General features: G+C 43.8%; 1 long non-coding RNA gene and 1 pseudogene across 3 annotated transcripts in view; one reads left to right on the forward strand and one right to left on the reverse strand.

Annotated features, from left to right (window-relative positions):
* The window catches only part of LOC309862543, a 42,743-nt gene extending 18,114 nt beyond the window's left edge, over positions 1-24,629 (forward strand). The window contains exons 3-4 of one of the 2 annotated variants that reach the window (XR_014310568.1): positions 22,854-23,094; positions 24,411-24,629. This is a non-coding gene — a long non-coding RNA (uncharacterized lncRNA). Of the gene's footprint in view, positions 1-22,853; positions 24,254-24,410 lie in introns of those variants that run through there. The other variant, XR_014310569.1, reaches the window with a different exon arrangement.
* On the reverse strand, positions 385-962 carry LOC309862536 (large ribosomal subunit protein uL22 pseudogene; annotated as a pseudogene). Its single transcript has one exon. The product of its transcript is annotated as a large ribosomal subunit protein uL22 pseudogene (transcript).
* Positions 24,630-26,557: the final 1,928 nt, after the last annotated feature.

Raw genomic sequence — 26,557 nt, forward strand, 5'->3', positions numbered from 1 at the left:
GGGAGTTAGAGAGGAGAAGGGAGCTGAGGGAAATTGGAGGGGAAGACGAACCATAAGAGACTATGGGCTCTGAAAAAAAAACCTGAGGGTTTTGAAGGGGTGGGGGGTGGGAGGTTGGGGTAACCCCCAGTGGTGGGTATTAGAGAGGGAACGGATTGCAAGGAGCACTGGGTATGGCGCAAAAACAACGAGTACTGTTACGCTGAAAAAAAAATATTGTTATGTGGCATTTTTAATTTAAGTAGTTGAAACTCTTCTTTTTAAGTTACCAGTATCATTCAATTGAAGAGAACAGAGCGTAAAACATAATGTGGTTTTATTTACTTTTTTGGTAATTGTTCTGTTGGCCCATTTAGATTTTTTTTATTTTTTAAAAAAATTTTTATTTGCATTTATTCTGTGCAAATTTACTCCCAGGCCATAAGTTTTTGTTTCTTCAGTTTCTTCTGGGATATATTTTTCTTCTGTGCAACCTCCTCTTCTGGTTTAGGAACAATCTGCTCTTTCTCAGTAAGGATCATCTCAATGTGGCAAGGAGAACTCACGTATGGGTTAATCCGACCATGAGCCCTGTAAGTCCTATGCCGCATCTTGGGGGTTTTGTTTACTTGAATGTGCTCAATGACCAGAGAATCGACATCTAAACCCTTAAGTTCAGCATTACTCTCTGCATTTTTAAGCATGTGCAGTAAAAATTCAGCACTCTTCTTGGGCCACTGACCTTGTGTCTAGCCCCACTGTTTGGCCTGGGCACATCTACCAACTCCAGCATTGTAGCGACGGAATGGCACACACTGCTTCTGCAAAGTGACGTCTTTCAAATACTTGGTGGCTTTTCGGATATGCATACCCTTGATGGCCTGGGCAGTTTCACGTGTGTTCTTAAAGTGAACACGGAGATTTGAACCTCTTGACTTGCATGGTTTCGTAGGTTTTTCTGGGTCAAGCGAATAGTAAACCATTTTCAGAGGTCACCCCAGGCCGCTGAGAGGAAGAAGACTAGATTTTTTTGATTTTTTAAAAATAAATCTTCAATCACAATTAATTGGAACATTTAGGTAAAAAAATACAGAGGTTTTCTTCACAAGACAAATTGTTTCTGTTATATTCTACCATGTTCATAATTTTGAAAGGTAGTTAAAAAATGAAAATGGAAAATTTATTATTAAAAAATGCCACATTAACTTGAAATATGAAACTCTCTGTGGACTTTTGCTACAACAGTTTTTAAGACAACATAATTGGCTTTTGTGCTTGAGTCAGTGTCTTGTTCCCGGTTGTTGTGACTGTCCATGGTACTGAAAGTACCATCTTGTTTTAGACATAGTCGCAAAATGACGGTGATGTGAGAAATTTCTAGACTCATCCCTCCATTTTCAGTGAAAAATTATAGAGCATTGAACTCATTTACTTAATTTACTACAGCTTGTAGTGACTGATCAGGACAAGTATCCATGTGTTTTTTCCACTTTGCCTGGGAACCCAGGCTTCAAATCTTAGAGAACCCCAGTAGAGTTAAATGCATAAAACTCTGGGGTTCAGTCTGAAAAAGCAGTCTCTGTATTGTGAGTCTTCATAAACCCTTTGGATGCAGGGAAGTATGTAAGTATCTTTTTCCTTGTTGGGTATGCTGATGAGATTTCACCAACTTGTAACAACCCTACTGGTGAGGGCTATGCATCCTGTTTGGAAAAACAAAATAAAACAAAACAAAACAACAAATCATTCTGAATTATCCCTTGGCTTTTAGTCTTTTGAGGGCCTTCTTAAAAATCTGACTGATTTTGGAGTACTTCCCAAATGAGCAACTACCTCATTATCTTAGCATAATGAGATAATGTTAATTTAACTATTTAAATTCAGTGTCCTTGAATGGTCTTTAAAAAAAAATTGGGGGGAAGTCAGCAAGATTTGGTGGAATAAGTCTTGAGACAACTAGGTAAAAAAATCCAAGATAAAGTATGAGCCACCCTTAAAAATAATTCCTAGAAGAATTTTATTTGGTAAGGCTTTATTTCCCTTCCCAGTTTAAGATGTTACTTTGTTCTTGTAAGTTAGATTGCTAATTTTATTTTTCACATAATTTTTATCTTGGTTTGACTGTCTTTAGGAAACATTTAAAATATGTTTTGGTACTTCCTTTGAAAAAATTAATATGATTATTTTTAGAATATAGGGAAATTAAAAGAAATGTAGACCTTTGTGTTCCAAATGTATCAACATTTGGGGGAAAAGAGCAATCCCCCCAAAATACACCCCAAAACCAAAAAACCCACCCTTAAAGCTATACCTCTGTATTCATTGTATCACTTATAAGTGCATAGTATTTACTCCTAACTGTATTAGGAAAAAATTAATTCATGACATTCTCCTGGCTTGTTCTTTTTATCTTGTACTATAGATTGTTTAAAAATGAATACTCATTTTTATAAACCTTTATCATGTTATAATCGACATAGAGTAATTTGCTATTCATGTGTACAGTTGCTGTAAGCATATAACTTGATAGGTCTTGACATACGCATATACATACGACATGATCATAATCAGGATAATGAACATACCCATCACTCCCAAATTCTTTCCTGTATTCTTTTATCGTCTTCCCACCTGTCTACAGCAACCACTCATTTGTCTTCTCTCTTTAAGGGTTAGTTTGCATTTTCTGGAGCTTTACATCAGTGGAACCATAGTTTGCACTCATTTTTTGAAGTTTTATCTTATTCTTTTTTATGGAGCGTAGTCCTCTTTTTTTTTTTTTTAATGTTCTTTGATCTCTGAGTTGGTTTCTATGCATTAGATAAAACAGCCAACTCTCCGACTTGAAGGAATGGCCTCATGTAGGAGATGGAACCTTGTTATCAACTCTGTAGCTCTTGGTTGTCTCTTAAACCTTGGTGATGGTCCAGGCAGCCTGCTTTATTCTTAGTGGCTCTCAGTCGTTAAACATGTGCCAAGACTTGTTATTGTCCTAAAGGGGAGGATCTCCATCAGCACCAGAGTTAGGTTGATTGGAAGCCAGACCCATAGGCAGCAGGTGTAGGGTATGCAAATACACCTTTCTTTGGGGAAAACACCCAGAGATGTGTGTTTCTCTGTATTCCTTCTGTGTTGAGAGTTTTACTCTTTTTTGTCTTGCTTGTCTGTCATTGTTTTGTGATCAGTCCATGTTTTGTGTGTATCAATAGTTCACTCTGTATTTTTTTGAGAGTGTTTTTTTATATAGGTATGTCAGAATGGGTTTATTCATTCACCTGTTGATGGACATTTAGATTGTTTTAGTTTTTGGATCTTAAAGTTGCTATGAATATTCATGGACAAGTAGATGTGTACTTTCATTTATCTTGCATAATGCTTAGAAGTGGAGCGGCTGGGTCATTGGTAGGTGTATACTTACTGTTTAAGAAACCACCAAACTGTTTTTTAAAGTGGTTGGCTGGTTTTGCATTTCCATTAGCAGTGTATGAATGTTTCGGTTCCTCTGCATTCTCACTAGCGCATGGTATGGTTAGCCCTTGTAATTTAGCCGTTCTAAAGGTGGAGAGGTATCTCATGTGGCTTTAATTTTTATTTTCCTAATGACTGGTCATATTGAACATCCTGTCGTGGATATGTTGTCTTTGGTGAAATGTCTGTTGAAATCATTTGCCCATTTTGATTACTTTTCTTATTATTGAGGTTTGGGAGTTCTTTATTTATCTTGGATACAATTATTTTATCAGATAAATGATATGCCAGTATTTTCTTCCACTCTGTGGCTTATCTTTTCATTCTCTTAGCAGTATTTTTTTTCACAAGAAGAACTTTTTTTTAATGAAATTCAATTTACCATTTTCCCTTTTATTGATCATGTATTTGGTGTATCTAAGAAATATTTAGTCCAAGGTCACAAACACTTTTCTCCTGTATTTTCTTGTAGAAATTTCCATTTTTCATTTTACAATTAGGTCATTGATCCATTTTGAATTAGTTTTTGCACATAGTATGAGGTGTAGATCAAACTATTTTTGCATACAGATATGCAGTTATTCCCACCATTTGTTGAAAGATGATTCTTCCTCCACCAACTGCTTTTTAAATTTTTTTTAAAAGACTTGTTTATTCCCCTTTTTTGAGAGAGAGAGAGAGCATGAGTGGGGGTGACAGAGAGGGAGAGAGACTCTCAGGCAGACTCCCCCGAGTGCAGAGCCTAACATTGGGCCTGATCTCACAACAGTGATCATGACCTGAGCCAAAACCAAGAAAAGGGCCCTTAATTGGCTGTGCCACTTATGCGCCTCCCCAAATTGCTCTTTTATTTTTCTTAAAAATCAGTTGTCTATGAAAATACGCTATAATTTCTACTCCATTTTGAACCTATATCTGCTCTAAAAAATGAACTCTTTAAAAAAAGAAGCAGCAAAAGCAAAAAAAAAAAAAGGTTTATATAATGTGAATCTATTTTGAGGCTCTCTGTTTCATTGATTTATTTGTCTATCTTTGCATTAATACCATACTATCTTGATTATAGTAGCTTTATAACAAGTCTTGAAATCAGATCCTATAGCTTTGGTACTCTTTTTCAAAGCTGTTTTGGCTCGTCTAGGTTTCTTACATTTCCATATGAATTTTAGAATCAATTTATCAATTTCTACAAAAAACCATGACGGGACACAGTAATTTTGTTATCTTCTGATCAGTAAGCACAATATATTTTTCCAATTCATTTAGGTCTTTTAAATTTTTTCTCAGCAATGTTTTATCATTTTTAGTGTTTAGGCTTTATATATCTTTGGTCAGATTTATCCCTGAGTATTTAATATTTTTAATGTTAATGTAAATTGCATTGTTTTTTGAATTTTAATTTCTTCTTCCGCTTTTTTAAAAGATTTTATTTATTATTTGACATACGGAGAAATCACAAGTAGACAGAGAGAGGGAGAAACAGGCTCCCTGCTGAGCAGAGAGCCTGACATGGGGCTCGATCCCAGGACCCTGAGATCATGACCTGAGCCAAAGGCAGAGGCTTAACCCACTGAGCCACCCAGGCGCCCCCCTCTTTTAAAAGTAGGCTCCATGCCCAGTGTGGAGCCCAACATGGGGCTTGACCTTCTGACCCTGGGATCAGGCCTGAGCTGAAATCGAGTCAGATGCTCAGCAAGATGAGCCACCAGACACTCCTTGAATTTTAATTTCTGTGTTCATTGGGAATATATAAAAATATAGTTGGTTTTTGTATGTTGATCTTTGATCCTACAACATTGCAAACCTCACTTCTTAGTTCTAGTTGCTTTTCTGTAGATTATGTTTTATTTTCTGTGTAAGCAATCATATTGACATATTTTTCATCTGTTTCTTTAAAGATGTTACTTCATTGTCTCCTCCTGCACCTTGTTGCCCGCAGGAACCTCCTGTCGTCCTTAGAGTTGTTCTTGTGTAGGTAATGTGTCTGTCTTTCCCCTGGCTGCTTTAACATTTTTTCTTTTTTATCACTGCTTAGAATAATTTGACTATGGTATATATTGGTGTCATTTTCTTATGTTTCTTGTGCTTGAGGTTAATGGGCTTTTTGGTCCTGTGGGTTAATATTTTCATCAAATATTTATCCAAATGTTGTGTTATTCCCTGCCTCCTCTCTGCAGGGCGCCAGTGCACACACAGTAGACCTCTTCAAATTGTTCTACAGTTCTACTGCTCTACAAAGGCTTTGCCATTTGTTTTTAAAATTCTTTTTTCTCTTTATGTTTCATTTTGGAAAGTTCCTATTAGTATGTCTTCAATTTAATAATATTTCCTTCTGTAGACCTGATCTGCCCATAATCTCTTCTAGTGTATTTTTTTCTTTTAGACATTGCAATTTTCATTTCTAAAAGTTTGGTTTGGGTCTTTTTCCTGTCTTCCCTGACTTTACTAAGTTTTTGGAAAATATGAAGTATGGTTATAATGACTGTAATGTCCTTCTAACGTTTGTGTCAGTTCTGGATTACTTTTAATTGGTTGATTTTTTTCCCCATTAAGATTTGCATTTTCCTGCTTTCTTGCGTGGTAGTCTTTGATTGGATGCCAGGCATTGCCTTTTTGAGTGCTGGACATTTTGTATTTCATAACTATTTTTGTACTTTATTATTTAAAAAAATTGGTTAGGGTCACCTAGAAGTGTATTTCATCTGGGGCTGATTATTCCTACTTCTGAGACGATACTTCCAAGCGTCCTGCTCCGTGACCGCGTCACGATGCTTCCTCGTCTGTGGTGTGGGAGCAGGAGCTCCTCCCGCCCTGGGTGGGCTCTGGTCCTCTTGGGCTGTTCTTTCCCTGGCTTTGGCTCATTGTCTCACATTCGTGTTCACATCAGTTCCCTGATGGATTATTTTTACAGATACCCTCTGTAGATCTCTGGAGTCCTGTTTCTGTGGAACGTTTTCCTTTTCGGTACTCTGTTGTACAAGTTCCAGTCGCCCTGGTCTCCTAGACCCTCAGCTCTGTCTTTTCATCTCAGGGAGTCAGCTGGGTCCCCACGGATCTCCCCAGGCTGCGGCCTGAGCCTTCTCTCAAGGCACTAGACCAGCGCAGATGTGGTCTTATTTCTTGTCTCCCAAGGAGCATGGTTCTTTGTTGCCTGCTGTCCAGTGTGTTGACAACTATTGTTTCATATATTTTGTTGGTCAGCTGATGTTTGTTTTTCGGGGTTTCAGAGAGGAAGGTAAATCTGGTCTCTGTTACTTCAAGTGCTCTTGGAGAAGTTACGCTAAACCATGTGCTGCACGCCGTAAGTACAGCTGCAGGAATTAAGTAAAAGGAGAAGTAATCTCCATCCAGGCTGATAAAGCACACGGAAAAAGGGAACGAGCTGCCATGAGCAGGTTAGGTAGGATTTGGGTAGATCCAGTGGGAGTGTGGTAACCCTGCGGTCAGAGAGAGCCCTTCTTCTGTCCCAGAAGAGCTACGGAGACGGGAATGAAGCCTCTGCTGTTGGCTGTTGGAAGGCACCGGTCTACATACTTACCTCAAGGAATTCTTTTTGCTTCTCTGCATCTTTTAGATGGAAACTATCAAGAGATACAGTGAAAAACAAATACATTCTCATTTGAGAATGTGTTGTTTGTTAACATGATACCAGGTTTTAATTTTCAACATCATCTTATTTTACTGTATGAGTTTTTATTGTAAATAATACACAAATGGTACACAAATAGGCTTTGAGTCAAGCACATCTGGATCTGAATTCTGCTCTGTCACTTACTAACTGTATCTTCTCTTAGTTTCAGTTTCTTCATCTTTAAAATGGGAATAATGAAAGAAAAAAAATAGAATGGGGATAATGATGATTGTTATCAGGATTAAGTGAGGTCATTCGTATAGAGAACATGGAACAAAGCCTGGCAAACACCGAACCCTCGGTAAATGACTGGTGCCGTTACACGTCATCCTCTGAATGCGGGGTGGCGGTCACGGGGTGGTGGTCACGTGAAGACAGTTTGTGGCATTTACCCTCTGGCACAAAAATGTTTTGTTTTGTTTTTCTAGTCAACTCTTTGAGCTGAAAAAACTATATTCAAACGTAACATGACTCTTTCATTTCTTAAGTTTCATTTTATTTAGTATTCTCAGCCTTTGCCTACATGAGAATAGACATCTGGGCAAAGTTTGAAAAAGTGTTAGATTTGGACAACTGGGCTTATTTTTTTAAAAAAGATTTTATTTATTTATTTGAGATACACAGAGTGAGAGAGAGAAAGAGAGGGCAAGCACAAGCAGAGGTAGAGGCCGAGGGAGAGGGACAAGCAGGCTCCCTGCTGAGCGAGGAGCCCTGTCGATCCCAGGACTCTGGGATCACGACCAGCCTGACTGACGGAGCCCCCAGGTGCCTCTGACTAGCTGTACTGGATTGACCAGGTGACCTTGACTGAGTTGACTCTTATTTATGTGTGTTTCTCTTCCCCACTTTTTATCCGGATTCTTTCTTTCTTTGTCTCCGTCATCCCTGTCACACTCAAGCTGGCGTCTTTTCCCAACAGTTTATCCTTTGTGGGTGTCACTCTGGGAGGGCTTTGGCCGGTGGATCGCAGCGTTTGTGGGAACCCGGCCCCTCAGCTCCTTCAGACCTTGCTGAGAACCTCTGGCACACAAGTGGGAATGTCCCGAGTTCCGAGTCCAGCCGCTGTCCTCATACTCATCCCCTGTGCTCTCCAGTAAACACCCGCTGAGGACTTCGGGGCTGCTGCTTCTCTGATTCATCAGCTGCCCCGTGGCCTTTTTCTCTTTCCTCCTACCTGGCACAACAAACGGGTCTTGTGGCTGCTGGTGGTTTACCCCCATCTACGCAGATTTCAAGGTTCCTGGGGAAACCGTATCATTTAATTGTCATCATCTGATGTAAATACTGCTCGTGAGTTTTTGGTTTTGGTATCCTAGTTGCTCTGTCTTTCTTGACGGAGGGCATTTGGGGAGATTTAAAAACGACATCGTGGCTGCCATCATATTCCCAGAATTCCTCCCCGATCAGTCTATTTTTCACATTTATCTCTTCATTTGAGATATAGCCAACAGTTTTCTGGAAGCCTTGACCCAAAGGTTAATGAAATGGAAACTAGATTGTGATAAAAAAAAAAAAAAAAAAACTAGCTTAGCTGGAGGTGGCTTGCTGGTGGGATTCTTTTAATGCAGGCATTTAATTTTTCTGGATGTGTCTGTGGCTTAGGATACATTACTTCCTTATTATTTAATTTGCAAGTGTGATGACAGTGTATATATATTATTTTTTATGCATTTCAGATATGCCATGTGTCATTTCTGTTCTTCTACTCTATAAACATGAGAATTGCTCAAAAATTTCTGATATAGCATCATTAATTCAAATTCAGGTATTGGTTTTATTCAATATCATCAGAATTATAAACACATTTCACTTTTGCTATGTTGAACACTTTTTAAAAAAGCTTTCTTGGTGAGCTGAGGTTGCTTTCCCTTCTTTACCTGATTTCTTATTTTTCTTTGTCTTAAAAATCATTTATGTTAGAGTTGGAAGAGGTGAAAGATTTTTTTTTTTTAGGGTTTTCATTGGCTTCACGCATGGAGAGTGTCAATTAAACCAATCCAATTTCTTTTGGAACTTTGCCTTTTTTTTTTTTTTTTTTGAGGAAATTAATCACTGTAGAAATAAACATGTCATCTGGTCATTTGCAACCTTATGGATTTTTGTTCAAGTTTAAAATTGATTAGAAGTAGTGCTGGTGGTGGTCTGGGGTGAGTGAGAGAGGAAGGAAGCAGAATTAATTATCCCCCCAAATCTATCACACTCCAAGGGCATTTTCTGCAGAATCATTACTGTGAGCGTATTGTCAGACCGTGAAAGGTGAGTGTATTAGCAATTTTCCCTGATTCACAGGAGAAGAAAATAGGAATCTGAGAATTTTTTTAAGTCCTGGCAAGTCTAATTAATCCCCAAACCTCCTCCTTGGATTCTATGTTCTGCTGTAGAGAAGGCTGGGCTTTTAACAGCAGTAATCGCTAATGACTTAATATTTGCCTCACAGGAACCACTTCCACTTAATTTTCAGAGCAATTCAGAAAGGCCTCATTTGGAAACGGTAGAAGGTGTTGATCCCATACGTTTTGCGTGCAAGCACATTTCAGTATAGCTGGATGATTTGCATCAAGAAGAGGATTTCTCCTCGTCTGACCTCACCTCTTTGTCCCCAGTACAGCCCACCTGCTCCTCCCGCGTCGCGCCGAGTGCGGTACAGTTTAGGGCAGTTTAATCCCCAGTTCCCCACGCTTGCCAGGCTATTGTCTGCCGGCTGAAAAGCCTCTCAGCATCAGCTGCGTTAGAAAGAATTAACCTTCCCATTCTTCTCTTGCTCGAAACTCAAATCCCGCAGGAAGTCTCCTCCTGTTAAATGCTGTTTATTCCCCCTAAGGGCGCCGTTGGACCACATCCCCCAGCACGCGTGTGTTTCATCGAATGATGATGCTTCTCATCGGACATAATAGAGCTTCCAATCCAAGCTGAACTCTTATTAAATGATTATTAACTAACTAACCTATCACCTTTCCTTATAGGAGAACCAGTAAGTAAGCCTCGTATGTCAAAATTCTGTATTTATTCAGGGTTTGAGTATTTGAGGGTAATACAGGTGATTTATGTACACAAAAGAGGATGAGTTTAGATGGACTGGGTGTTATACTAGCATTTGGTTATTTGCATACTACCTCTTAAGTATAGCACGTAGTAATAACTCTTTAAATGTATTTTGAATGCCAAACTAGCTACTACTTAGCTAATTTAGCTGCTAGCTATTTTTATAAAAATCACTACTATGTATTACTGTGTGTCAAGCACTCTGCTAAGGAAACGATTATTTTGTCCAGTCTTCCCAACACTGGGAGGTTTGTACTGCTATTACACTCATTTTATGGGAGGTGACCTTGGTGCTTAAAGAAGCTAAATACCTTGCCCCAAATCACCCAGGTAATAAGCGGCAGAGATGTGGCTTTCTTTTTTCTTTTCTTTCTTTCTTTTTTTTTTTTAAGAATTTACTTATTTATTTGACGGAGGGAGAGATACACCGAGAGAGGGAACACAAGCAGGGGGAGAGGGGGAAGCAAGCTTCTTGCTGAGCAGGGACCCCAATGTGGGGCTCTATCCCAGGACCCTGGGATCATGACCTGAGCCCAAGGCCGCTGCTAAACGACTGAGCCACCCAGGTGCCCCGAGATGTGGTTTTATTACAGGCAGTCTGCACCTAGAACTTTTGTTTTTAACCGTTCTATTCAACTCTTAACGTCAAGGCTAAGAACACCATGACAGAACATCTTTTTCCTTTGTCCCTTTCATCATACCCGGGCAGATTTAAACGGTCCAGAGAAGTGTTTTACAAAACCTTTTCCCAGGCAATCTGCTTCAGATTCACTGTATCCCGTAACCAGTTCATCGACTGAGCATGGCCTGTGGGATGCAGATTACAGCTTGAGTTCTTTCTCCCGTTATCCTGGTTTCATTCAGAGGTCTACTCCGTACCAATCCTTGCTTTAGGACTGCTTCTCGTTTCCTTGTTCAGACGAAGCATTCAGTGTCATGGAACTCATTTGAAACGTTTCTTGTGTAAATTCTGCACATGGAAGGGGAGGGGTGTGGGTGTCTTACCTATCACACTGGTGCCTGTGCAGGATATCTTCATTTTGTCCCTCTAGACCTGCTCTCCATTTCCATTCATCCTCTTGCGTGGCCCTGGAGAGTGATGCGTACGGCTTCACCAGGGGCTCCCTTGAGTCTGGTCAATGAGGAGCTTGGGAAGAAGCCAGGAAGAAGGGAGGAGCATGAGGTCGGGTTAGGAATTCCGTGGCTCCGTCTGCGCTGGAAGTTTGGGGCTGCTGCATCCCTCAACAACGGCCATCGCTTCTGTCAAGCAGTTCTTTCTGCCGGACTCTTCCTTCTGGTTCTTCCTTCCTTTGTCCTTGGGGACTGACATTACTGACCGGGGCCATAAGGCCACGACACCTGAGGCTCCGCATTTCCCCTCGGCACTTCCCTGCACTCTGGCCTCACGCTGGGGAAATACTCCCTTTGTTACGCAGCCTCAGCGCCTGTTTCCTGCTGGATCCTACTTGACACGACGCCCTCGCTGGCGCTGATGCAGAGATACTGTCACTTTAACATCCTGTTATGGGCTTTAAAAATACAGGTCCCTTGGACCCGTACTAGACTGACCGAGTCCCAGCCTCTGGGAGTCTGTGTTTTGAACAAGCATCTCTGGTGAGTCTAATGCTCACTAGAGATTCAGGCTTAACCCAAGTCTGATGTCAGTTCAGGATGTAGAAACCAAGTTTGAGTGAGTCCCGGCTGTGCAGATTTAACCATTTTGCCGGTGTGCGAGCTTCCTGAGTCCACACGGCAAAGTGCTTTGAGATTCAGTAGTTGAGAAATACTGTTTGTTCATACTGTCCGTGGAGCATTTGTAGTTTTTATTTGTTCTTTTGTATTCTTTCTAAAAACTGGCTTCATTCTTTTAAGTGAACTGATCGGTATTTCTGACTGCCGCACGTAGCTCCTTTTCATGGTTATTCTTCATACTGTTCTTGAGATTATGGACATGGATTACTGGCATCTGCACAAGTTAGTTGTTGTCCTAATACCGTTTGTTGTTAATAAATCAACAACAGTGTTTGAAATAACCATCACTGTTAATGTTTTCTAGGACTTTTTTTCTTTTTAAGGGAGAGTTTTGAAATTACTCTAAACAATGGCCCACCAGAAACGTCGATGTCCTAATCCCTGGCACCTGTGAATGTGTTCGGTTACTTAGCAAAGAGGAATAGCATTGTTGATGAAATAAAGTTGCTAATCACAGGACCTAGCGACGCTGGGATTATCCCGGAATATCTAGCTGGTCACAAGGGTCCTTCACAGTAGGAGAGGGGCGCAGAAATCAGGGCAGTGTGACCAGAGAAGGACTAGACTTTTTGGCTTTGAAGATCGGAAGGAACTTGGAGCCAAGGACTGAAGACTTTTCCTCTAGAAGCTGGAAAAGGCGAGGAAATGGGTCCTCCCCTAAAGCTTCTGGGAAGGGGCGCCGCCTTCTAACACCTGGATTGTAGCTTCAGGGAGACAGACCCATGCTGGGTTTCTGACCTACAGCAATGAAGCTAATACATTTATATTGTTTTAAGCCACTTAATTAGTGGTATTTTATCACAATAATAGAGAACTGATACAAGGGGTTAAGGGAAATGAGGGGAGGGAGGTTTCAAATAGTAAATCAATACTTAAACTGGGGTCATTTACCCTGCAAACCCTTGAAGTATGGAAAGGCTGTAATTGCCATGTCTGAATGTTTGAAAATTTAATTCATTCCTTTGGAGCTTTAGTGGGTGACATCATGACTTTTTGATATTTTAATTATGAGGTCGGCACGGGAGCAGGTTGCACGCGGAGAGTGAGAGCTGGGGACCTGTGGTGCGCTATTGGACCCATTCCAAGCCCGGGCCCGACTGTCTAGAATGTAGCGGACTCTCCAGGAACGGCGGGTCCACCCCCAGGGACCAGAGCGCCACAGAGACCCCGTTCTTCTGTGTCTCCGGGAACGTGTCAGCGCATCACTGAGGAGGCTGGGCGAGGAGCCCGAGCGCTTGAGTCCGGTTAAGTTTCTCATCTTTTCCGTTTTCTGTTGTATTTTTTACTTTACTCATTATCTCCCGATTCTCATACTGAAATTTTTACATTTTCTGTCATTTTTAATTCCCAAGAACTAAGTTTTGACTTCTGGACGATGACCCAACTTCGGTCAGACTCTGCTGGAGTCTTTCCGAGGCTCTTGTCACCGGCAGGAGCCCCGCCAGGCCGGTGTCGTGAGAGCCCGCGGGCCGGCGCTCGGTGCTGGTGCGGCTCCTCAGCCTCGTGCCTTCCACACCTGCACGCGTCCTCGTGGTGCCTTCCACACCTGCACGCGTCCTCGTGGTGCCTTCCACACCTGCACGCGTCCTCGTGGTGCCGCCTCGGCTCTCCGCCCGCCGACTCCCTCGGTCCAGCCCGTCGGCCACGAGCCCGGGGCTGTCCTTCGCACTCAGGCTTGAGCTCAGCTTCTCCCCTGCCTGGGATCGTCCTGAACCCCTGTCGCCGTGGTCGTGAACAAAGTCTTCCCTGCGGCGCAGTTTCCCTCGGACAACCCGTCTTTCATATACTCTCTTTCTCGTATTTCAGTTCAGTGTCTTCTTTTATCAGTCAGAGAGCATTAGTGACGTTTTTAATTTTTTTTCCATTTTCCCTTTTTTTAAAAAAATATATTTTTTATTATTTTTTTTTAATAAACATATAATGTATTTTTAGCCCCAGGGGTACAGGTCTGTGAATCGCCAGGTTTACACACTTCACAGCACTCACCAAAGCACACACGGTCCCCAGTGTCCATCACCCACCCCCCTCTCCGTTCCCCCCTCCCCCCAGCAACCCTCAGTCTGTTTTTTGAGATCGAGTCTTTTATGGTTTGAGTGATGGGTTTTTTTAAAGACCTTTTCTCTGGGTGCCTGGGTGGCTCAGTCGTTAAGCATCTGCCTTTGGCTCAGGTCATGATCCTGGGTTCGAGCCCCACATTGGGCTCCTTGCTCGGCCGGGAACCTGCTTCTCCCTCTCTCGCTCCCCCTGCTTGTGTTCCCTCTCTCTCTGCATCTCTCTTTGTCAAACAAATAAGTAAAATCTTTAAAAAACAAAAAACCAAAAAACCCCTTTGCTGTGTATTTTTTCTATAAATTTTGAGATTTTTTTTTTTAAAAATGTTTTCTGTTTTTCACTTTGAAGAGTGAGGCACTAAAATGCTGATGGGAAGTCTTCTGCATGATTGGTGATGTGAAGGGCTTTAGTGTAGGGAGACGGGCCATTTCATTGCCCCTCCCCGTCCTGCAACCCCCCCCCCCACCCGGGCACCGTGGCTCCTTTCTCTGGGGGTGGCGTTTGTCCAGAGAGAAATTTCCCAAACTCTTTCTGGGAGAGAGAGAAGTAGAAATCTAGCTGTGTGAGTTCTGGAAGCGAAGGTGAATGAGAAGCTGAGAATCTCATCTTTCAATATATGGTTTTTCTGTACCTCACCCGTTTTTGTGTCAGATCCCTTATTCTCGGTGTCCCTGGTGACCCCTAGTTCTCAACCTCCCGGATGGAGACTGTCCTCAGGGTGGGGAGGTGACGCAGAGAACTCGCGCGGTCCCAGGCAGACCCCTGGCCAGTCTTTCATTTTAACCCTGCCCAATTTCCCACTCCTTTGGAGGTACTTAGAACCTCTAATCACCGAATCTTTTCAACATTCTGAGGAAGTAATTGGTTGGTTCCTTGGTTTCTTTCACTACCAGGTTAGGGTTAAATACTCCTCAGATCTGCTAAGTCAGTACCATGCGTCTGTCTGGTTTCCATTCTCCAATATTTTGTTTCTGTCTTTTCTTAAAAAAAATTTTTTTTTTGATTTTCCTAAAGGTGGAGTGTGAGAAGGTGTTCAGTGCGTCATGTTTACTGGAAGTAAATGCGTGCATTTGAGGAAGGTTTTCAGGATATTAGCTGATTATCTCCTGGTTTCCTCTAGGTCAGCAAGAAACTCAATTCGTGTTACCATTCCCAGTCCCTCCCGACAAACTCAGAATTAATAAATGGTGATGAAACTATTGATTTAGTATGTAAATAGGTGCACTATGTTTGCTTGACACTTTTTAAAGGGTATGAAGCAGCACTGTATTAAATAAATCCAATTTAAGGAACATAATTCACAATGGAGAATAAATTACGAAGCGGAAACTACACCGCCCGCCATATTGCATTAGAGCTTAGGGTTATCTCAGTAATCACTTAACAATAGGGGTCCGTATTGATTCTAACTGCTAATTATGTCAGGAATGTGCCCCCAAGTTAGAATTTTAGATTTAATTCTGTGTAATCTGAAAGTACTCCCTGAACTCTGAGTTGTAATTTAAACAGAAAAAAAAAAATTGCAGAACACAGCAGAACAACAGATCTGACTCGCTTATCCCACCACGTGCAATGATGAGGAACTTTTCCATCATCTTGAATCATGGCAGGATCTGGCCTTGTCCTTTGGACCAATCCTAGTGGACTAAAGCTCCCAACCAACTCAAAATTAATTCACGACCCCAAACTATCCCACGGAACTAAGCCATTAGGATTGGCTATATCCCCTGTTTGTCCGGGGTATCTGAGTGAAAAATAAAACCTGGTCAAGACTGAAGGAGAAGAAAGAAGAATCAGGAGTAGAGATGTAGGCCTCCTGTTTCTCTGGACTAATGCCCTGAATCTCTGCCCTCCTCAAAGGATGATGGGAGCCAACATTGATGCCGGGAATGACTCTCGGGTCAACCTTGGTCATATGCGTCATTTACATAAATTAAATTTGGTTGCGGCTGAGATTTTGAGAAATGTTTTAGGTTATTATTGATCAGCTCAGCTACCCAAAGGACTCTGTTTATACGTCCTGAAGTGTCGAATGAATAGTACGTTTTCTTGGATGTTTGGATCCAACACAGGGTTTTAAATACCTCGTTAGTAGATGGATACGAATTTTTGGCTGTCAGGGAGATGCAGCAGGTTAGCTGAATTGACTCCCACTTCGCTTCATTCCAGACTCATGTTATAATATTCCAGAACCTTCCCAAATTCGAAAAAAATGCTTCTTATTGAAATCAGAGTTCAATGACTTCATGCCAGGTGGTTAGGAGAAGAGTTTCCAAAGAATCTTCTGGCACAGGTACGTTTTGATGACTCAGATAACCTTTCAAAATATCCTTTCGGTAAACCTCTTTTACCTGTCAAATAAGATTTGTGATCAGATACTCTTTTAACAATGCCCAAACATTTTCCATACAAGGGAAGGTGGGTTTTCATCCTATGTCTTTAGCTTCAATACCATGAAAGAGACTTAAATTTTTTTTCCTCAAACTACCTTTGCTAAATATCTGGCTAGACTATTGTATTGTTAATATTTCAGTCTGTAAGTGTGTGTTAATTAAATGTCTTAACAAGCCCCAGGCTACAGAAAACATGTTTTCTTCTTTAATTTTATGGAAGCACCTACCCCAATGCTTGTCCCATGATAGATGCCTAATGAATGTTTTTTGGACTTCAGCACTTGTTAAATTTGTGGACCACCCCCCTAAAATAAAAGCTCTTCAGAAATAAAATATTAAATGAGACTTAAGCCTTTTAGGCAAATGAAGATGAAAAAATGTTTAAATCATAATGTAAATAAAGTAAATACGTAAATTAACTATGACCTACCCATAGGCAGAGTTGATATTTAATTAGTATCAGACAAAAACATAAACTGCTCTGAGCACATCCTCCTCTGGGTGCCCCCAGCACCCTGGACCTCCCTACAATACAGCGGTTAAAGAATCAAAGTCTGGAAGACGGGTTGCAGGGGTCGGGTGGGGGTGTGGGGGTGTCTTCAGCGTTTACAGTCGGTTCTGATCAGTCCATGTCTGGGATACAGTTATTAAGTTCTTGGCGACAGGCTTCTGTACTCACCAGGTGCTTTTTGTTTAGGGAATGCAAATAAATTTCAGTATTAGCTGGATGCAGATTTTTATCAATAAACAAGGAACTTCTTTCTGGGGGGAGTGTTTCAACATTTCTCAGGCTCTTTTTGATGGAAATTTCGTTCACTTGCAAAATGCTGCATGGTACAAAGCTGTACCTATTTCTTTGGTGTAGGACTTTTTAGAGCTTTTACTATGTGGCTTTCCATGTTAAATCTTGCAGGAAGGGGTATCTCTCTTTCTCAAACTTATTTTACTAAGGAACCCTTTTTTCCCCTGTGGAACACCGATTGGTTTCCACTGACACAATGTGTACTGAAGTCCTCAGTACCCACAATAGCCTTGCTTCTCCTCATAGATGCTAAAACAGCAGCACTGTTCCCTCTTTGAATGATCAGTTTTCTGGCAAGGCAGAAGGAAGGTTCGATTTGACTGCTGGTTGGTCAGGCCAGGCTAGGTCGAGTCCTGTTAGAGGAACGCCAGACCCCGCGTCTCAGTGGCTGAACAGAGCAGTCGCTGGTGCGTGAGTGCTGGGGTTTGAGACACTGTCCTTCCAGCAGTGGCCCCAAACCAGAGCCGCTGCTTTTTCTTTATGTCAGGGAGCAGAGGGAACGTTTGGCGAGCTCTGCTCTCTTTACCAAGACTGTATTGTGAAAGTCAGGATTATGTAGTTTCATATGTGAATCGTCCATTTTTATTTTGATAAATGAGTAAGAAGCTACATGTTGTCACCTTCCTCCACAAGCTGATTTTACCACTGCAGAGTTGCCACTGGCAAGAGTCACTAGGCTTTCTTAGCTACCCTCAGAGTGTACACCATTTCCACCATTACATGTTCAGGTGGTTAGCCCAAGTTTTTAAATATTCAACCTGTGCTGTACACATACTGCATTGAGGGTTTGGTTTTCAGCATCCTGGGATTGAGTTCCACTTCAGGCTCCGTGCTCAGCGGGAAGCCTGCTTCTCCTTTGGCCTCTGCCTGCTTGTGTGTGTGCTCTGACAAATAAATAAATAAAATCTTAAAAAAAAAAAAAGATTTTATTTATTTATTTGACAGAGAGATCACTAGTAGGCAGAGAGGCAGGCAGAGAGAGAGAGGAGGAAGCAGGCTCCCTGCTGAGCAGAGAGCCCGATGCGGGGCTCGATCCCAGGACCCTGAGATCATGACCTGAGCCAAAGGCAGAGGCTTAACCTGCTGAGCCACCCAGGCGCCCCTCGAAATATACATATATTTTTCATCTAAGCATATGAGTAATGTTAGAATTTTATTTGGAAAGAAATAGTAAGTAAAAGAAGTGTTCTCTGAGGAAGCTCTTTTTGGATAGGGTTGAAGGCAGCGTTCTTCATTTTTATCTGACATTCGATTCCAGGTGAAAATCAAGGGAACTGCGCTGTATTTTATCTGCAGAACTGTGCACATATATGTCTGAGGAACTTTTCAAAACAGAAAATGGTCACTGGAGCCTTGGGGCAGTGCGGTACAGCTTGCGCAATTCTTTTTTTGTTTTGTTTTTAAAGATTTTATTTATTTGACAGACAGAGATCACAAGCAGGCAGAGAGAGAGAGGGGCAAGCAGGCTCCCCGCTGAGCAGAGAGCCCGATGCGGGGCTCGATCCCAGGACCCTGAGACCATGACCTGAGCTGAAGGCAGAGGCTTAACCCACTGAGCCACCCAGGTGCCCCCAGCTTTCGCACTTCTGCAAGCACATTCCCGGGCACCTGTGTTCGGGCACCTGAGCTGTAATGTAGCCATTCTTTTCCTTGCTTTGCATATCAGAAAGGATGTTTTCCCCTCTCTCCCTGGGGTTATGCAGATCTGGCTTAAGCCTCTTTATTCTTTTCTGCAAGTGCTCAGAATGGTGGGCTTCCTTTCTGCCAGTACATGGTCACGGATTTCAGCTTTCACCGTGACGTTTGGAAACCACGTCTTCGTAGTATGCGTGCCACACAACGAAAACGGCTGCCCTGCTCCCACGGTGTGAAAATGTAAATAAAATAGGAGTCCTGTAAGTATGTGGAGGCCAAATCTTAAAACAAAGGTGTGTTTGGGGGCGCCCTAATTATTTTAATGGAGCCCATTTTATGACTTTCCAAGCCGGATCTAAAGGACAGTCTTGTCGATGAGGGGTGCTCGGGGTAATCAGGGAGGCCTCGGGAAAAGAGGCCTCGGGAAGGCTCTTTGAAAGGCTTGAATTTGTCCTGTCGGCTCTTCAGGCTATAAAACATTTCCACCAATCAAAGCCATCGGTCGAGAGATAGCGAAGAGAACAAGCCGGCCGTGGACACCATAAGCGTGTGCTTTTCCTGCCCTTCCATTCGAGGCCGGTTTCATGTTAGATAAAGCCTCCTTGTCATCGATGAGCATTTATTTCCGTCTCGTCCGGTGTGCAGGGCTCTTCATGCACTGGGTGTAAGGGGTCTCGACTTCTTGTCTAAAGTAACTGAGAATCTGTTTCTGTTTACAAAGAGGGACGCAGGGTCAGGGGTGTGGAGAGACTGTGGAGAAACCGGCCAGGCCCGGGCTTACGGCTGCAGCCGCGGAGGGAGGAGAGGCAGGGCCGCAGGAAGGGGCCCATGGGGCCGGGGCCCTCGCAGAGAGCAGAGGTATTTCACTAAGGAGCAATGACCTTGAGGATAAGGTCACTGAAACCTCACAGCCCAGTTTCGCTTCTCCAGGCAAAGAACCCGCGGCCTTATTCCTTTCCCCGCGTCTTCCTCGTCCCCCCAGGGCCGTTGCTTGCTCCCGCCCCGGGCCGTGGGCATCCGCCTCCTGCCCTGACCAAGACGCGTTTGATGGAGCTTCTCACACCCCTGCTATTGTTCCGTGGGAGCGAGGGTGGGCTTTCCTGCTCCAAACGCCCAGGGAGGCCCTTCCTCATTTTGCATTACTGAGTCACACGGGCCCTCACCTGGGTGCTGACCTGGGTGGCGGCACCTCACGTCTGGGCAATACGTCTTTCAAGTGAGGAGCCTCTTCTGGTCAATGCTGAATCGATTTGCTCCGGAGCCTAATTGAGCGCCTCCTCAGACAAATGGGTCACGGGGGAAAGGGGAAGCCTTGATATGCAGATCGGGTTCGGAGCCCCAGAGAAAGCGGCTTAAAAATATATATCCCTCCTGAGAAGTAGCCTCTGTGGCGAAGGCAGTGCTCGTTATTTGCTCGGAAAAATGAACATTAATCAATCTGTTTGCATCCTTCTTTTTATTTGTACGACTTTTTCCTGGAACTTGATCCCTGCAGAGAGAGAGAGAGAGACCCAAAGTCCAGAATGAGATGAGCATGAGAAATTTCTTGCTTTAATATTTTGGTTATGTATCTTTCTTTTTTCAAAATGACAAATGCTTTCCATTTACCAACTTATAGTGATGTTTAAATCATTTGATAGCCTTAATAGTCATAAAATACAGCTCTTTCCCAGGATGAGCTTGTTTTTTTCTCTGTGTTCCCTTGGGGGCTTAAGGGAAGAAATGGGCAGGAAACTGCAGTGAGAGCTTAGCGTCTTATAAGCTTCTTTCTAATAACTCTCTCCTAGTCCTTATTCCCACCCCATGAGAAGTCATGATCCTGATCTACAGAGGAGGAAACTCCTCTGAGTTTGGGTAACTTGCCCCGGGGAATTTACTTGCTTATCTATGTGTCTCCAGGGCCAATGCTTCTTTTCCTATATGGTTAGATTTTGATATCACTGTTTTTTTTTTTAAGATTTTATGTATTTATTTGACAGAGATCACAAGTAGGCAGAGAGGCAGGCAGAGAGAGGGAGAAGCAGGCTCCCCGCTGAGCAGAGAGCCCGATGCGGGGCTCAATCCCAGGACCCTGAGATCATGACCTGAGCCGAAGACAGAGGCTTTAACCCACTGGGCCACCCAGGTGCCCCACTGATATCACTTCTTAAAGTGGTATCTTGGGGACAGTTCCTGTTAGTCATCTTTCTACCGGAATGATGCGAGACTATACACACACTCTGTGTATTAGTTTCCTGTTGCTGCTGTAACAAATTGCCGTGAACTTAGTGGCTTTAGCCAAAACAGATTTATTATATTTCAGTTCTGGAGATCAGAAGTTCAAAAATGTATCTCACCTGGCTAAAATCAAGGAGCCAGCAGGCTTGTGTTCCTTTCTGGACTCTGAAAGAGAGAACGTGATCTCCTGCCTCTTCTGGGTCTAGAAGCTGCCCTTATGCCTTGGCACCTGGCGCCTTCCTTCACAGCCAGCAGTGGTCATGTTGGATCGTTCTGACTTCTGTTTTGGTCACTGCTGTGATTGTATTGGGCCCTACTGAATAATCGAGGATAATCTTCCCATCTCCGGGTCACCTGATTAGCAATCTTAATTCCATCAGCAACTTTAATTCCCCTTTGCTGTGTAACCTGATGGTAGTCCCCGATTCAGGACAGTGGGCCATGGACATCTCTGGGGGGCCATTGTTCTGACAACCGTATGAAGGCTTTCCACATACTACCACGCTTGTGAGAGACCCAGGATCTGAAGTGGAATTGCCTGATTTAAGTCTGAACCCCTTGCTTTCTCACTGTATGATTTGGGGCAAGTCAATTATGTTCTATATGCCTGGGCACCCCCATCTATAAAACAAGAACAGAAATTTATTTTGGAGACTGAGGTATTGCATGCAGAGTGCTCAATACGTGCCAGCATATTGCATACAGTAGATGTCCAATAAATGCTGGCTATGACTATTTACAGCACATCACATGCACGCACGGTGCTTTGTGTGGCACAAAGGTTTCACAGTTGTTGTTTTGTTAGATTTCAAACCATGCTGTGGCATGTATTGTTAATATATTTCCAGGTAATAGTGAACTTTATTTTACTGTTTTTTAAAGATTTATTTATCTTAGAGAGACAGACAGACGGACAAGGGGGAGGAGCAGCGGGAGAGGGAGAGAGAGGATCTCAGGCAGACTCGGTGCTGAGCGAGAAGCCGGATGTGGGGCTCGTTCTCACAACCCTGAGATCATGTCCTGAGCACAGATCTAGAGTGGGACACTTAACCGACTGAGCCACACAGGTGCCTCTACTGTGAATGTATTTTAAGTCAATGCTATAGGGGCACCTGGGTGGCTCAGTGGTTAGGCATCTGTCTTCAGCTCAGGTCATGATCCCAGGGTCCTGGGATTAAGCCTCCAGGCTCCCTGCTCAGCGGGAAGCCTGCTTCTCCCTTTCTCACTCCCCCTGCTTGTGTTCCCTCTCTTGCTATGTCTAAATAAGTAAATAAAATCTTTAAAAAAAAAAAGTCAAAGCTGTGATTGTTTAAAAAAATGTGGCTTAAAGGCAACTTAAGGGGGAGATCCACCATCTCAATACCTTGTCATGATTATTTAATTTTTAAGTATGTGCAACTCGTTACCTTTGCACATTCTATAGTTATTTGCCGGCTTCTAGGGAGCAGGGACAGGTTTGTTCCTGCCACAGACACTGGACATCGTTAGGATGTTTGGAGTTCAAGGAAATGTCTGAAGGGACCCCCGGAGGCCAGCACAGCCAGACTGAGGGCACGGGCGGGGACGGGAGGTTTTGCATCCTCTCATGTCTTCTGCTCCATTGAACGTCTCCTCCTGGGTCCCCTCACCGTGATGTGTTCAGATCTTTTCAGCTCAGTGAGGACACGGCAACTTATTAAGAGCTGACTTGATCAATTCAGTGAATTTGGCTTTAGCCGTGTGCGAGGAACAGGAAACTAGTCTCAAGCGGGCTAAATCGCTGAGCTGTTTATTAGGTCATATCACTGAGAAGTCGCAGTTAGGTCAGGCTTCAGGTCAGGCTGGAGCCAGTGGTTCACTGATACCATCATTTTGTCTCAAACTCTCTCTTCGCTGTTTTTGTTAGGACTGTTTTAGCCCAAGATTGGCCTCCATGTGTGGTCCTAAGAGCTGCCAGCAGCTTCTAGGGGCTCCTTGCCTCCTTGCTCACGTCCTGCCGGAGGAGACAGTACAACTCTCCGTGGTCGTCCCTTAGAGGCCTTCGAGAAGCAGTTCTCCATCTCATTGGCTTGGATGGGATCTCAGCCTCGGCCGTCATCCCTGAACGGACTCTAGGGGCCATGAGAGATGGCATACGCCAGTGCACGGTGAGGAGAGGAGGCTTCTGAGGAGCCAAACACAGCGCATGTGAAACAGCTCAGTGTATGGGGCATGAAGGAAGAAGGTCTCCTGGGGAGCGAGATCCGGCTGAGCTGGGGTCCCAGTGCCTTATACCTTCACGAGCGGCTCTCTTTAGTCATGGTTCTTGCGCACCATCGCATTAACCCACGGGCATTTCCTAAAGGGGTTGTTGCGGAGATCTGCTTTTAAAGTGCTAAATACCTTGTTTATTTATTTACAAGGATTTTTCAAACATACTCATGCCAGCTGCCCTTCTAAGCCCTGGGGATTCAGAAGTGAACAAAGCACTTAACTCTAATCTTCCCCTAAAGTTTTGAATCTTACCACCCAATAGAGCCTCTGAACTGCCAGGACCCTTGGTTAGTTTCATGGGTTAATCCCCATCAGATTCTCATATGTTTATTATTGTGTCAAGAAAGTTAAGTCTTCGTATTTGTACTTAAGTAGAAAGAAACCACTCACTTATCTCGGAGGGAGCAGTTTTGGAAAGGACTCAAGTAATCTGGTTGAAAGGTGTGTAATCAGGAACGGAGATTGACATGATTTAAACTTCTTGAGTTAAAGTCATAAACACAGGGGGGTTGGGAGGTGGGACAAAGTGGTTGGGAGTGGACGGTAGAAGGAGCTGGTAGCCTGAAGTGCGTCGCATGGGGGCCTGGTCTGAACTGAATCGAAAATGGTTTGAAGCCATGCAGTTGCATCCCAGTTCGCGACCTCTATTGGGAGGCCCTAGAGAGGAACCTGGGATTGAACCTGTCAATTAAAGTCCTATTTTCTCTGCAAGAAGTAGGTCCTCTGGGTCATTTTGAGAGATTCCACTGATGATGAACTTCACATTTTAACTGCTTTCTCTCTAAATAACTACGTCCTGAGGGTAAAAGGTGTAGCTCCCACGGTGCATACAGAACTTACTTAAGCCGTGAATCGACTTCCTGTGGGTCAGTACAGGAAACCCCTTGGGGCAAGAGTCTAGCCTCGGCCAGGACCGGAGTTGAACCAAGTCGCTCAAACTGTATCCGCTCCTGTGGTTGTCATTTTCTCTCCCTTTTGTAGCGTGTCAGTGCTAGACGAACAAAGAAGCCTAATGATATGGAAGCACATTTGGTGTTATAATCAAATAAATTTCAAAGAAAGTAAGATGACTGACATTAATGGTATTTTTAGTAGTTATTATACATATGACAATTAGTCATGATGCTATTTTCTGCCACTTCTTCTAGTTAATATTACTTTGACATAGCTGGGTCGCTTTTGCGTTCCCCTCTGCTTTGTTGGTTTTCAGGATCTGTAAGGAGCGGTGAGGCTTGCTGGGATCCTGAGGGGCCTCCGGGATACTGTCCTCCACCTTGCCTGAGGGCTAAGAGAAGGTGAGAAGTCAGACAGCAGAGTGAAACATGAGCGTTCAAAATACTGTCTGTTATTCGTGAGTGCTCAGCTGGAGGATGTATTTCATCATACTCTCCCCCTCAGTTATCGGCTCTGCTGGACCAAGGCTGACTCTCTGTGAGTGGGGGAGGGGACCTGAGATGGGGGATTTTAGGGGGTGACTTGGGGCTGCCTTGGGGAAACAGCCCAAACAACCCCATGAGAAAGAAGAGTTGAACTGAACACGTCCCGCTCATTCCTCCCAGTGCATCCGTCAGACGGGTCCCTCCGGCCGAGAGGTCGTGGGTGGTAACCCCGGGTGACCTCCTGTCGTTGGGAGCGAGTGTTCCCTGTAACGGCATAAACAGGTTTTCTAGATGCTTTATGCAGTTTGATTCCGTCTGTGTGCCCTGACGCAGCTCTGCCTCCCGGATTCACAGCAGCCGTGGTTCTTCTTTTCTTCTGCCTCATCCTCATCCTCATCGGCTAAGTCCGGCCTCTGGGCTCTGGCTTCTCGAGGTCGTCCTCCACATTCACCTACATTATGTAATCTTACTAAGTCCCGTCTTTAGTCCTACTCAGGTTTGTGACGTGTCATGTGCCAGTCATTTTATGTTCATTATCCTGTTTGAGCCACAAGCAGCCTGGGGACGAAGGCATTCTCATTTCCAGAGGCAGAAACTCTCAGAGAGGGTAATTCATCCGAGGGCAGGAGGGACTGAGCAGCCGAGAGAGGGCTCAGACACGCATCTCTGCCCTCGGAAGCCGAGAGAGCCTGGGAGCCGCGCCTCGTAGCCGTAGTGATGAGTAGGTTTGAACTGGGACGAAATGAATCCCCTGTGCCTTCCAGATGAAACGGGTGATTCCCAGAGGTCCTGGGAGAGGCGGGAGGAGGCGAGCCCAGCTGGACCCCGAACTCCCTGAAAAGGTGGCGGGACAGTAAGAGAAAACGAACTTACATTTCTTTTTTAAATGACAGTATTTCTCGTTAGATTGTGTTTATTTTGGAGAGAGAGAGAGAATGAGAAAGAGCGAGCATGAGGAGGGGGAGGGTCCGAGGGAGAAGCAGGCTCCCTGCTGAGCACGGAGCCCGATGGGGGTCTCGATCCCAGGACCCCAGGATCATGACCTCAACCGAAGGCAGTGGCTTCACCTGCTGGGCCATGCAGGCGTCCCCTAACTTACATTTTTATTATTTTTTATTAATTATTTTTATTAACATATAATATATTATTAGCCCCAGGGGTACAGGTATGTGAATCGCCAGGTTTGCACACTTCACAGCACTCACCATAGCACATACCCTCCCCAGTGTCCATCACCCAGCCACCCTCTCCCTACTCCCCGCCTCCCAGCCCCCTCAGTTTGTTTTGTGACATTAAGAGTCTCTTAAGGTTTGTCCTTAACTTACATTTTTAAAAAAAGACTTTAAGTCTCTACACCCGATGTGGAGCTTGAACTCACAGCCCTGAGATTAAGAGCTGCAAGCACCGCCAACTGAGCCAGGCAGGCGCCACTTACATTTTTAATGTAGGCATCTGCCCTCCTAGTCTGATTTTATACGGACAGACGTTAAAGCTGGGCAGGCTTTAGAGTTCATTTTTCTAGCTTTCCTGCAAACATGGATTTGGGAAAGGCTTTGCTTTTCTTTGGGTGGGTGCCCTGGGGTAGAGAGAAGGTCCGGTGTGTGCATAGTTGAGCAGTTTGCTGACCTGCTGTCAGACAGGCACCTGTTCTCCGTTGTTGCCACCAGAGGGGTCATTTCTCCTAAGACAGCTCTTCCCTTTCCTCCTCGCCTTTGGTCCAGGAGGCCGGCAGGAGGGAGTGTGCGACAGCCTGCCCTGCCAAGAACACTTACGGCTCCATGGCCAACAAGAGCTTCTCTGTTGACGAAGGAGAAAGAAAGAAAGTGTGTATTCAGTTTTTTTTTCTTGGGGGGCGGGTGGTTGTGCCCATGCGTACCTGATTCTGAGGACCCCTGGTTTCTTGACCATCTTTGTTAGCAGGCTGTCTTATTGCCAGATTCTGGTACATTGGTAATTCTTATTGGCCTTTCAGATTTAC

The sequence above is a fragment of the Mustela nivalis genome (genome assembly GCF_964662115.1).
Source record: "Mustela nivalis genome assembly, chromosome: 4".
Taxonomy (NCBI): Eukaryota; Metazoa; Chordata; class Mammalia; order Carnivora; family Mustelidae; genus Mustela; species Mustela nivalis.